This window comes from Myotis brandtii, unplaced genomic scaffold (genome assembly GCF_000412655.1).
Source record: "Myotis brandtii unplaced genomic scaffold, ASM41265v1 scaffold186, whole genome shotgun sequence".
NCBI classification, from domain to species: domain Eukaryota; kingdom Metazoa; phylum Chordata; class Mammalia; order Chiroptera; family Vespertilionidae; genus Myotis; species Myotis brandtii.
This window is the reverse complement of record NW_005356905.1, coordinates 5,199,813-5,211,715: the sequence shown is the minus strand read 5'-3', so window position 1 is coordinate 5,211,715 and position 11,903 is coordinate 5,199,813.

Below are 11,903 nucleotides of genomic sequence, written 5' to 3'. Positions count from 1 at the left end.
CGGCAAGTCAGGTGGGGAACGTTGGAGTCTGCAGTCACTGGAGCAAGCAAGCCTCCCTGCTCGCTTCAGTGCATGGCTGCCGGCCGCCATCTTGGCTGACAGTTAATTTGCATAAGGATATGCTGATTAGCCAATGGGAAGGGTAGCGGTCGTACGCTAATTACCATGTTTCTCTTTTATTAGTGTAGATGAATATTAGTACTGTAATGCTCATTTATGCCAATTAAAAATAAAGAAAATTTAAAGAAATTCTAAAGAAAAATTTAAAAAAATATTAAATTTCTAGACTAGGCTACATTTTCTTGTTTGTTGTTGTTCAGGCTCTTTCTTCCTCTAGCTATTGTAACAGCTATGTTTGATCTTGTGAGATTTGATTTACTTCCCATATAGCAAATGCTCACTAGAAATAGAAATGTGCATGATGTTTTTAATAATATTTCAATAATATTGACTAAACTGCCAAGTTAGCAAATACTTATGTATAATCAAATCACTTATTAATATTGAAAAAAAATTAAGAATCAAAATGATCATCCCTTGGTGGGGGGAGATATTTCACTATCTCCTCTTATGTGAAGAAGATTAGGTTTTATAATAAAAAATAACTTGTAATTATTGATTTTATTGTTTTATTTTCTGTACAATTAAATATTGTACAGTGTTGAATTCTTCTTCCCACAACCAGCGCCAAAAGAGAAATGAACTGGTTCTTTGAGTAGAGGCACTTGGGATTGAAAAAGGAAATAAAGAGACAGGACACAAAAATAGAAGAAACTGGGACCTGATGGGCTTCTGCCCTCTGATGGAGGGACAGACAGGGGCCCCAGCACCGGAACCACGTGTTTAATTTATACCCAAATACCAGGAAGTTACATCCGTTCTGGGCAGGCCAGGCTGGTGGGCAAGAGAAGCAGTTGTGGCTCCACCTCAGGGCCCTTCCCACAGGGCGGGGCCAGTCAGAGGGAGGAGAGTCCTATTCATTCCTGGTGCTTGGCTGGATTTACATATCAAAAACCTACTCCCAGGCCACCTGGGCTTTGAAGAGTGGAACTGAGGCTTTCTCACCTCTTGGTTAGATATGCCCCCAAGACAAGGCTGTGCCTACATCTTAGGTTCAGTCAATATGAACTTAAAAGAAAGCCCATGGCGCCTTCCCTGGCAGGGGCCTTCCAAAGGCCCATAGCTTAAATATATGACAAAAAAAGTTATTTTCCTGCTTTTCATCCTGTAATAAAGTGATTCTTTTAATTTTTTTATCTAAAACATAAGAATCTCTGTATAACTTAATATGACTACAAATTTGGTAAAAAAATAAAAGGTCAATCAGAATACTTATTTCAGGAGATCATCTTGAGGAAAAATTGAAAAATTCTGCATAAGAACATCTTTATTGAGATTAAGAGTTTAATTAGCATATGAAATGTACTTTAAACTTCTAAAATATTGAAAACTATAAAAATTAGTTTACACAGCAATGTTCACATTTATATGTCCATCAAATACATTTTTCATAACACCTTTTAATATACTGTGAAATTATTGTCCCAAAGAATATAATTAATAGAGTATTGGTGTACTTCCCTTCTTAAAATTTACTTATTTTATCTAGATTTGGTTTTTACCAATTCTGGAAAGGCAAGGTTACTCGTTTTCTGAAATTCCTAGTTTTATTTCCGTAGGGGAGCTATAGCATTATTCTATTGAAAATGAATATTTGATTTAAATATTTAAAATTTCAGGACTTTCAAAAATACAAAACACAAGAAAAACACACACATGTCTTCTCTCTTCTACAATGCAGGGAAGAAGCAAAGGAAACTCCCAGTAAGACAAGAACAACAGCTGTACATGTGGCCTACTATGAAATCAGGTTAGTCCAAAGTGTGAGTAGAAAGAACATCAGTTTGGACATTGCAAAAAAAATAGAGTATCTGATGCATTCAAACATGCTAAAGAATTTATTGAATGGGCTTGGGGAGAACAGAGGAAAATAGTTAACAAATTAAGAAACTAGGGAGAAAAAAAGCTTTATTGACTTCTGGAAGAAATGAGAATACATTAGATTCTAGAAAAAATGTTAAAATAAAAAGCAAATCAAAATCATATGGAGATTCAGTTTTAGCAGTGAGCTGCATTTATTCCTTCATTAAAACATTGTTAAATGTTATATCTCAGGTATTACTTAGTGCTAGAGATTAGGCAGAGGAAGACAAATCCCTGATCATGGAATTTACAATGTAAGAAGCAAAGACAGAAAATAAATCAATATACAAATTAATATAAATTGCAATATTCGGTAATGACAAGTGTTAACAAAAAACATAAAGCAGAGTGAGGAGCTAAAGAATGATGGATTGCACATGGAGTGGAAAGGACTAATATTGAGATCATGTTAGTCCTTAATTGAGGACTAAAATTAAGCAGGTAAGAAAAAGGAAAGTGAGGTGATGCAATAATGTTCAAATCCTAACTTCCCTAATAAATAATTTGTAAAATTGATAAAAGTAGTTTTAAGCATAAGCTAAACCTAGTATCTAAGACATATTTTATTGTTCTTTTCTAGCCTATTTTAAAGATCAATCAGATAGAAACAGTCTAACCATTTTCAGGTACTTTGGCCATAAGCATCTTTGCTGCAAGCATTTTTTGCCACACAACTAATGGACCATAAGGCAATTTTGCCATTAAAAAAAAAAAGATAAAATAACTTAAATAACTGACTGACAGCTTGATTTTGTTGTTTGGTTAAGTTTATTTCTCCATTGATGAAGTTCTTGCAGTTACTTCAATTTTTATATTGGATACAAATCTTACTTACTCCCCTTAGTGGTCTGTGCAATGACAAGTAGGTGTGGTGGTGGTGTTAAAATAGTATTTCTTTCAGATAATGATGATTTGCCCCAATAGTCGGTTTCTTACTTTGAAACATACTAGTACTTCATTGGGAGGAGAAAGAGCGGCCAAAGGCCCTCGTATAGGCCACAGAGTTGACCCTACAGTTCCCACAGAATGGAAATAACTGCTTACATACAATCCACAAAATAAAATCAGTTATTTGTGCAATATTGCTATGAACCTACACACACTTCAATTTTATTGTTTATTTTCATGTTTTATGTTATTTTTAATGTGTCTTTTTAATTTGTTGTGATTTTATCATTTTTTACAGCAATACTGCCTTACTGCCAATTAGTTATGTGGTGAAAATATTTGCAGCAGTAGTGCTTAAGATAAATATGTCAATGGCAAAGAGGCTTCAGCAAAAATACCACACACAAGTCTACCAACTTCAGCTAGTCACGCTGTCTCAGATGAACCCTGAGAAAGCCATTGGCAGACAGTTAATAGTATCCATCCCTTAATAGGATGACAGGCATGAAATGTGAATGAATATATGGACTTGATAATTAATCCTTATGTTCATTGCTTTCAACACATAGCATGCACTCTTGTGAATTTACAAGGGAAAATACGTAAAACTAAAATTTGAAGTCAATTAAAGGTGAAAGCACAATAAAAAATTGCACGTATTATTGAAAATTCAGTATATAAAAACATATACTGAAGCTCATAGATATAACATACTGTTAATGCTCTAACTTGGGCTGATTTATGAAGCTATTTTTAATGCCTCAACATTACTAGGAGCCAATATGAGACCTTTAATCTGAAACTAAATTATCCTCAGCAGTTAGCAGACTGGGGAGAGGAAATATTATAAGCAAAGATAAAGATTTCATTGATCAAATGACTAAAAAAATTATAGTTTCTTCTGATGATAAAGGCCAGTTGCTGGCTGTTAAAAGTGATAAGAGAAAACCTAGCTTTTTCAGTAAGCACAATGTAAGGACTGGTTGGACTTTGAATAATAGAGAGGATATATCTTGTGTTTCAAGAAAATAAGATTTTCCTTGGACTGGTGAATTGGGAGTTTAAATTCAGAGTATACAAAGCAAGTTCACATTATTAAAGTGACCTACAAACAAGTTATTAAAGCTACTAATAAGAACTTATCTTTAACTCATAATCTGTTGTAATTATAAAGTTAAAATATTAAGAAATTAAATATCAAGCAGTTTATATCTTCTCAAAACTTATTGAATATTTTCTCAACTGTGTCAAAATACTTGTGGTACCAAGTATGATAAGATACAGTGACTTTCTGCAAGGATCTTTAGTCTAGTGGAATACCAAGGGTAGCAATGACTATAATGTAGAGTACTATAGATTTTCAGAAATATATGATGATCAAGATCTTATGGGGACCAGATTAGTAAAGGTAGGGCATTACTATACCTATCAGAATAGCTTCTGAAATATGCCTTAATTAATATGATTACTCTGTGTAGAATTCAATTATAAGGAAAAAAAAAACAATAGTAGCAGTATCTATTTCAAGAACTTTTTTTTAACATTATGTCCTCTAAGTATCTTCTCTGTTTCTATACATGTATTTATTCTGCACAGTTAACCTATTTTTATCTGAATGAAAAGTAGTGTTGTTACAAAGTTGTCCTTTTTCAAGTTGGCTGCTAAAAGAAAAGTTTGTACAAAATTTATCCCTAATTATTGACTTATATTTAACTCTGCTTTGTCTCCATCTTTGTTTTTCTTTTTGATTACAATTCATATTTATACTATTATGTGTATGTTATATTTATATTTCTACATTGTATTTCATATATCTGCATTAAAATTATATATGAAATAAAACCATATAGTAATAAAGGTATTCATTAACAAACCAACGTGTGCATAAATGGAGTGAAGAAGGCAAGTGGGAAAAAAACCTAAATTTAGGTCTTTAAGGGTCTTGCACATGGGACTGTGAACTTTGTTCTTTATCTAAAAATTATAGAGAGCTTCTAAATATGTTTAAGTCAAAGAGTTAGTCAAATTTGTGTTTTAGAAAGTTGGCCCTTTATAATGATATTTTGCATTGGTTTCTGAAAGACAATGTAAATTTCCTAATCTATATGTATAAAAGCCTAAGCGACCAAATGACTGAATGATTGGTTGACCGGTCACTACGATGCGCACTGACCACCAGGGGGCAGATGCTCAATGCAGGAGCTGCCCCCTGGTGGTCAGTGCACTCCCATAGTGGGAGTGCCGCTCAGCTGACCGACCCATCCCGGCAGCCTGCCAGCCTGGCAGCAGCCACTCATTCCCTCAGTAGTCCTGCAGGTCCAATCTCTGGAGAACGGTCCAGGCACCGAAAGACTGGCATTGCTGACACAATCCTGACAGCGCTGCCAGAGATTGGAACCTCCTGGAAGTCAGCCTTGGGCACCACTGCTGCTTCCCCTCCCTAGACGCTCAGCAAGGAAGAAGATATAAAAGCAGCTGCCAGGTGGCTCCCAACAGCCGGTGCAAACTTTAGTGGTATGGATCCAGATCCCAGGCTGTCAAGGGCATCCCACCACCTGCCCAGAGGGCCGATTGTGTCCTGTAACCCCCCACCCCCTTCAAGATGGGTGCCAGATGCAGGGCTCATGGTTGGCGAGCGCTGCTGCAGGGATGTGAGCCTCTCCCAATCAGACCTGACTGGACATGAGCCAGTGGCAGGCACAGAAGGGCCGGGATGAGCGGGAGCGGCAGGCAGGAGTGGCAGCGGGTGTTGGACTGCAGGTTTCGTCCAATCCCTACAGGCCACCCTGAGGGACCCCACCCGTGCATGGGTTTGTTCACCGGGACTCTAATATATATATATATATTTATTTACTAAAATTGCTATGAACAATTATTTTGCTGGTAGGCTGCCAATATGTTAAGAGAAATTTAGTTATTAAGGCTGTAAGACCTTACAAAGCTACTATGTTCTAAGTTTATCTACAATGCTACTTCTTTCCAAGTGGATTAGTCCACTCAAATCTAATGCCCCATATTACCTATCCGATATAATAAAAGTGTAGTATGCAAATTGTCTCCTCAACCAGGAGTTTATCCAGGAGTTTGACCAGGGGGCGGGGCCGGGTGGGGGAAAGGAGGGAGGCCCTGGCCGGCAGCAACTGCAGTGGTGGCAGGCGGCCGTGAGGAGGGAGGGAGTACCCAGCCAGCAGCCAGCAGCTGCTAGGGACCCTACCATTGCACAAATTTCATGCACTGGGCCTCTAGTATTGAATAAGAAATGTATCTTAAGACCAGAAATCTTTAACCATTAAGTACAGGGTACATGGTGAGGACACAGCTAATGTCAATTGAGTTGACTGATTAATTAATTAATTCAGAAGACCATTACAAATGTAATCATGCTTTTGTGTCAAATTTGTAGACACTTACTAAGATGGTAGAAATTTAAGGATTGGAACCATATGCTGAATGTAAATAGCTAAAAGAACCTAGGCACCATCAATTGTGCATTTCAATTATGAAAGTTTTTATGTTCTTTATAAATACACTAGGGGCCCGGTGCACAAAAATTTGTGCACTCAGGGGTGAGGGGGTGTCCCTCAGCCTGGCCTGTGCCCTCTCGCAGTCTGGGACCCCTCAGGGGATGACCACCTGCTGGCTTAGGCCCGCTCCCCGGGGGATTGGGCCTAAGATGGCAATCAGACATTTCTCTGGCAGCCCGGCAGCCCTCAGGGGATGTCCACTTGCCAGTGGGGAGCAGACTTAAGCTGCAGTTGGACATCCTTAGTGCTGCTGAGGAGGCAGGAGAGGCTCCCACCACCACCGCTGTACTGGCAGACATCAGCCTGGCTTGTGGCTGAGCAGAGCTCCCCCTGTGGGAGCACACTAACCACCAGGGGGCAGCTCCTGCATTGAGCATCTGACCCCTGGTGGTCAGTGTGTGTCATAGTGACCAGTCATTCCCAGTCCTTCTGCTGTTAGGGTCAATTTGCATATTACCCTTTTAGTATATAGGATAGAGGCCTGGTGCACAGTTGGGGGCCGGCTGGTTTGCCCTGAAGGGTGTCCCGGATCAGGGTGGGGGTCCCGCTTGGGTGCCTGGCCAGCCTGGATGAGGGGATGATGGCTGTTTGCAGCTGGTCACACCCCCTTCAGGGTGGGGGTCCCCACTGGGGTGCCTGGCCAGCCTGGATGAGGGGATGATGGCTGTTTGCAGCTGGTCACACCCCCTTCAGGGTGGGGGTCCCCACTGGGGTGCCTGGCCAGCCTGGATGAGGGGATGATGGCTGTTTGCAGCTGCTCACACACCCTTCAGGGTGGGGGTCCCCACTGGGGTGCCTGGCCAGCCTGGATGAGGGGATGATGGCTGTTTGCAGCTGCTCACACACCCTTCAGGGTGGGGGTCCCCACTGGGGTGCCTGGCCAGCCTGGATGAGGGGATGATGGCTGTTTGCAGCTGCTCACACACCCTTCTGTCTTTTAGTTGTATTTTTGAAGTGGTTGTTTGCAGCAGCAGTCTGCGGTGTTTACCTATGCCGCCATCTTGGTCTCTCCCTCTGTTTAGCTTCTATAATTGCAACATTGTTTTTTAGAGTGCAGCTCCGAGGCCGGCAGCGGCAGGCGGGAACCTTGACTTCCTCCATCACTGGAGCAAGCAAGCCTCCTGTTCGCTTCAGCTGCCTGGCTGCCGGCTGCCATCTTGGTTGGCAGTTAATTTGCATATCTCCCTGATTAGCCAATGGGAAGCGTGTCAGAGGTATGGTTAATTACCATGTTTGTCTATTATTAGATAGGATTGCAAGAGAGATTTTGAAAGCAAAATAGATCAATCTGCCTTAGTCAACAAACACTAATTCACATTCTGTGAGAAAATGTCAGGTCTATCTAGCTTGCTTGAGATGATATGGTGAAAAACATGTATCTAGTTATTTGAATACTTCAGTGGATGAGATTCCAAATAAGGATTACTTCATTTTCTCCCAGTTTACTCTAAAGTGAATTTAAATTGATTACTTAATTTTGTCCGGCAATGTTTTCTTAGTAAAAATATTTATTTTCTTTTTCTTAAATACATTTTTGCTACATAGAATTCACTTAGTCATTTAAAATCCAAAATCAGATCTAAAGTAATACCTCTTTGTTTTTTGAAAGGAAGGCATGAAAAAGCATTTTCTATGTTTTCACTATAGTGGCTTTGGTAAATCAGCAGTTAAAATGTAACACAAAATGTAAAACCAACAAATAACTTAATAAGTAAACTTTCTGGACTGACCTCCATGGTCGTCTTATTTGGTACCATGATAAATTTTAATCTTTTGATAACAATGTGTTGCTAATAGAGCAATATAATCATACAAGCTGTTAATAGATAGGCATACTTGTTCACTTGACTATCATTCTGAAAGCCTTAGTTCAGAGTCACAAAATATTGGAAAAACCACTCTGTGAGGCAAGCTTTTCAGTTTTATTTTGTTCTTTTGAATTTCTAATAACATGTTATTTCTGCATTTCTTAATTAATAGACTAATAAAAATCTGGGCCTATTCAACTGACATAGGTCAAATCTGATTTATAAATTAACACTGGTGTGTAACTTAATAGAGCAGTAGGAATAATGTGCCCTTTCAAGATGTAAAAAATGGTTTTAAAAATAATTTTCAATGAAAATATTCAGAAAATATATATTTGAAATAAAACTTATATTGCCAATTAGATTTTCATTAAATCGCTGTGTATTTATAGACTACATACATTCATTGTATCCATATTATGAATAATATGAATAAAATACAATTTAGAAGGAATTACATTTTTATAATTAAAATTGTAATCCTATATAATAAAGAGGCAATATGCAAATTGACCGTCATGCCCTCACACAAGATGACCTCACAAATGTGGTCATAAGATAGCCACCCCCATGTGGTCACAAGATGGCCGCTCTCATGTCATCACAAGATGGCTGCCACAAGATGGCCAGCAGGTGAGGGCAGTTGTGGTGATCAGGTCAGCAGGGGAGGGAAGTTCGGGGGGACCAGGCCAGCAGGGGAGGGCAGTTGGGGGTGACCAGGCCAGCAGGGAAACAGTTAGGCGTTGATCAGGCTGTCAGAGGAGTGGTTAGGGCAGTGGTTCTCAACATGTGGGCCGCAACCCTTTTGGGGGTCGAACAACCCTTTCACAGGGGTCGCCTAAATATATCCTGCATATCAGATATTTACATTACAATTCATAACAGTAGCAAAATTACAGTTATGAAGTAGCAACGAAAATAATTTTATGTTTGGGGGTCACCAAAATATGAGGAACTATATTAAAGGTTCGTGGCATTAGGAAGGTTGAGAACCACTGGGTTAGGGTGTGATCAGGCTGGCAGGCAGAAGTGGTTAGGGGCAATCAGGCAGGCAGGTAGGCGGGCAGGTGAGCGGTTGGGAGTCAGCAGTCCCGGATTGTGAGAGGGATATCCAACTGCCGGTTTAGGCCCGATCCCTGTGGAATGGGCCTAAACTGGCAGTTGGACATCCCCCGTGGGGTCCCAGATTGGAAAGGGTGCAGGCTGGCCTGAGGGACACTCCCCCCACCCCCAGTTCATAAATTTCATACACTGGGCCTCTAGTTAAATTATAATATTTTATTGCAAAAACAGATTGGTATAATAGAGTAGTTTTCAATTGGTGGCGATTTTGTTCCTAGGCTGAGAAACTCTGGCATAGTAGAATACAATTTTCCTTGCAGTTTATGTAGGGTTAGCTAATAAGCAATATGCTCCCATTCCATTACCATCAGAAGACTCTTTTCAGTCCATTATTTCAAGTACACAGATAAAATTCTAAGAAGATATTGCTCTGCATTTAAATAAATTATAATCTCAAGTTTTGGTGAACAATGGATAGTTTCATAGTAGCTGTTTGAAATTTCTGCCAGTTATTTATTGGTTCTTTTTTAATGGGCATAAGTAATAATTTTGTAGACTTCTAAAACGTTTTTTTGGTTGTTATTATTGTCACCATATTCTAAGGCATAGAATTTGGAGACTTCATCCCTTTCTTTTTCCATATGCTGAAGAGGATCCAATTTTTTGTTGTTGTTGCTGTTTTGTACCATGAAAACCTTTACTTACTTCTGAGTCGATGTAATAGACATTGATTCAGGTATAGCTTATCATAATAGCCTCCTCAATTTTCATAAGAGGGTGTCAATCCAAGATCTAGGTCATTTGAGCCTGGAAAACATAACATGTACTGCAGGCACAACAACATGTGTCCTCATATGAGGAAAATAAAAGAATGAAGAAATAGTCAAAGCATATACAGTCTCTCTAAACCTCTATACTCCAAAGCTGAATTAGACTATTTCATGAAAAGTTGCATATCTGGAACTATATTTTGACTACTCACAGAATTATTTTCTAAACTACATTTTGGTATTATGTCATCAACCTAAATAAAGATAAAGTAAGAAACAGCCCAACATCAAAACCATTAGCAATTTTAAGATAATAAGGTTACACATTTTAGGTCTCTCTGGTAACCACAAAGATTGGTTACTAGAGAGAGTTTCCAGAGAACAGGGGATTGTCAAAATTGATTGGTCAAAAGTGATTGTCCCATACCTTTTTTTAGGAAGGTGATTTAAATTTATTTTTTTTATTATCAGAAGAATTTATAAGAAACTAGAGGCCTGGAGCACGAAATTCTTGTGTGGGTAAGGTTCCTAAGCCTGGCCTGCAATCAGGGCCATCTTCCCCAGCTGCCCGCAGCCGGCCCCACCCTCCACCACCACCCACCCCCATTTCCTCATTTTCCATTGGGTAATAGGTGCCTGCTGGCCAGGGAATAGGACCGGGAGGTTGGCTGTTCCTGCCCACTTGCCGGCCTTGCCCCCCGCTGCAGGTGGCCATCAGGCCATCAAAGCCTGTTGGCCAGGGAAAGGGACCAAGAGGTGGTCAGTGTGCCTCATAGTGACTGGTCCAGTGGTCATTCTGGTCGTTCTGCACTTAGGGTCAATTTACATATTACCCTTTTATTATATAAGATAGAGGCCTGGTGCACAGGTGGGGGCCAGCTGACCTGCCCTACAGGGGACCCCGGATCAGGGTGGGGGGTCCCTGTTGGGGGGCGAGGCCGGCCTGGACGAGGGACCGCAGGTAGTTTGCAGGCTGGTTATGCCCCCAATCGGGGTGGGGGAGTCCCCGCTCGGGGGCGGGGCAGCTTGAGTGAGGGGCTGCAGGCAGTTTTCAGGCCGGCCACACCCCTTACTTTGTCAGGAAGGACATCCAGAATGACATCCAGAAGACATCTGGTCTATCCGGCCTAATTATCATATTACCCTTTTATTAGTATAGATAACTCGTTACATTTTTCTTAATTTCATGAAATAAGCTAGACTTAGTTTTGCTTATATGGTCTAAATAGTTTTGTCTTCTTGGGGAATTGTAAATCTGGTGTGCATTTTGTATTTAATTTTAGCCACATGATTCAGATATATTGTTCCATCCCCACCATTCTCTGTGTATCCATGGCTGGTTAAAACTGGTGGATCCTAACTTCTCATGCATTTAAAGATGCTTTTCTTTATTATTCTTAGTTAAATTTAATTAAAAATAAATTAAAAATAAAAAATGCAAAAATTTATAACTGCATAGCAGCCAAAGGCTACTTATTATCAGTATTATTTTATTGAATCTAACAGTACTTATATTTGAATTATCCCTGAGGATATTACTGTTTTATAACATTGTCTGAAAATTAACAATGCATTATTAAGAAATTATAAAACTATGTTTTATATCCTTAGAGAAATAAGAGAAATACTTAATACATTTTTTCACACTTTTATCACAAATATTTAAAATAATAAAATGTGTTAAGCTTAAATACATTAGAAATAAATAATACAAGTGATTCTTCAAGACTGGTGGTTAAAAGACTTTTGCTCTAACTTGTTAACTAGGTATAATATAGAGGTATGGAGCATTTGTTTTTGCTTTTAAAAAGGCAATTTTCTTCTGAGCCAGCAAGCTGTATGAATTCAAATAAAGGTATCTTAGAGGG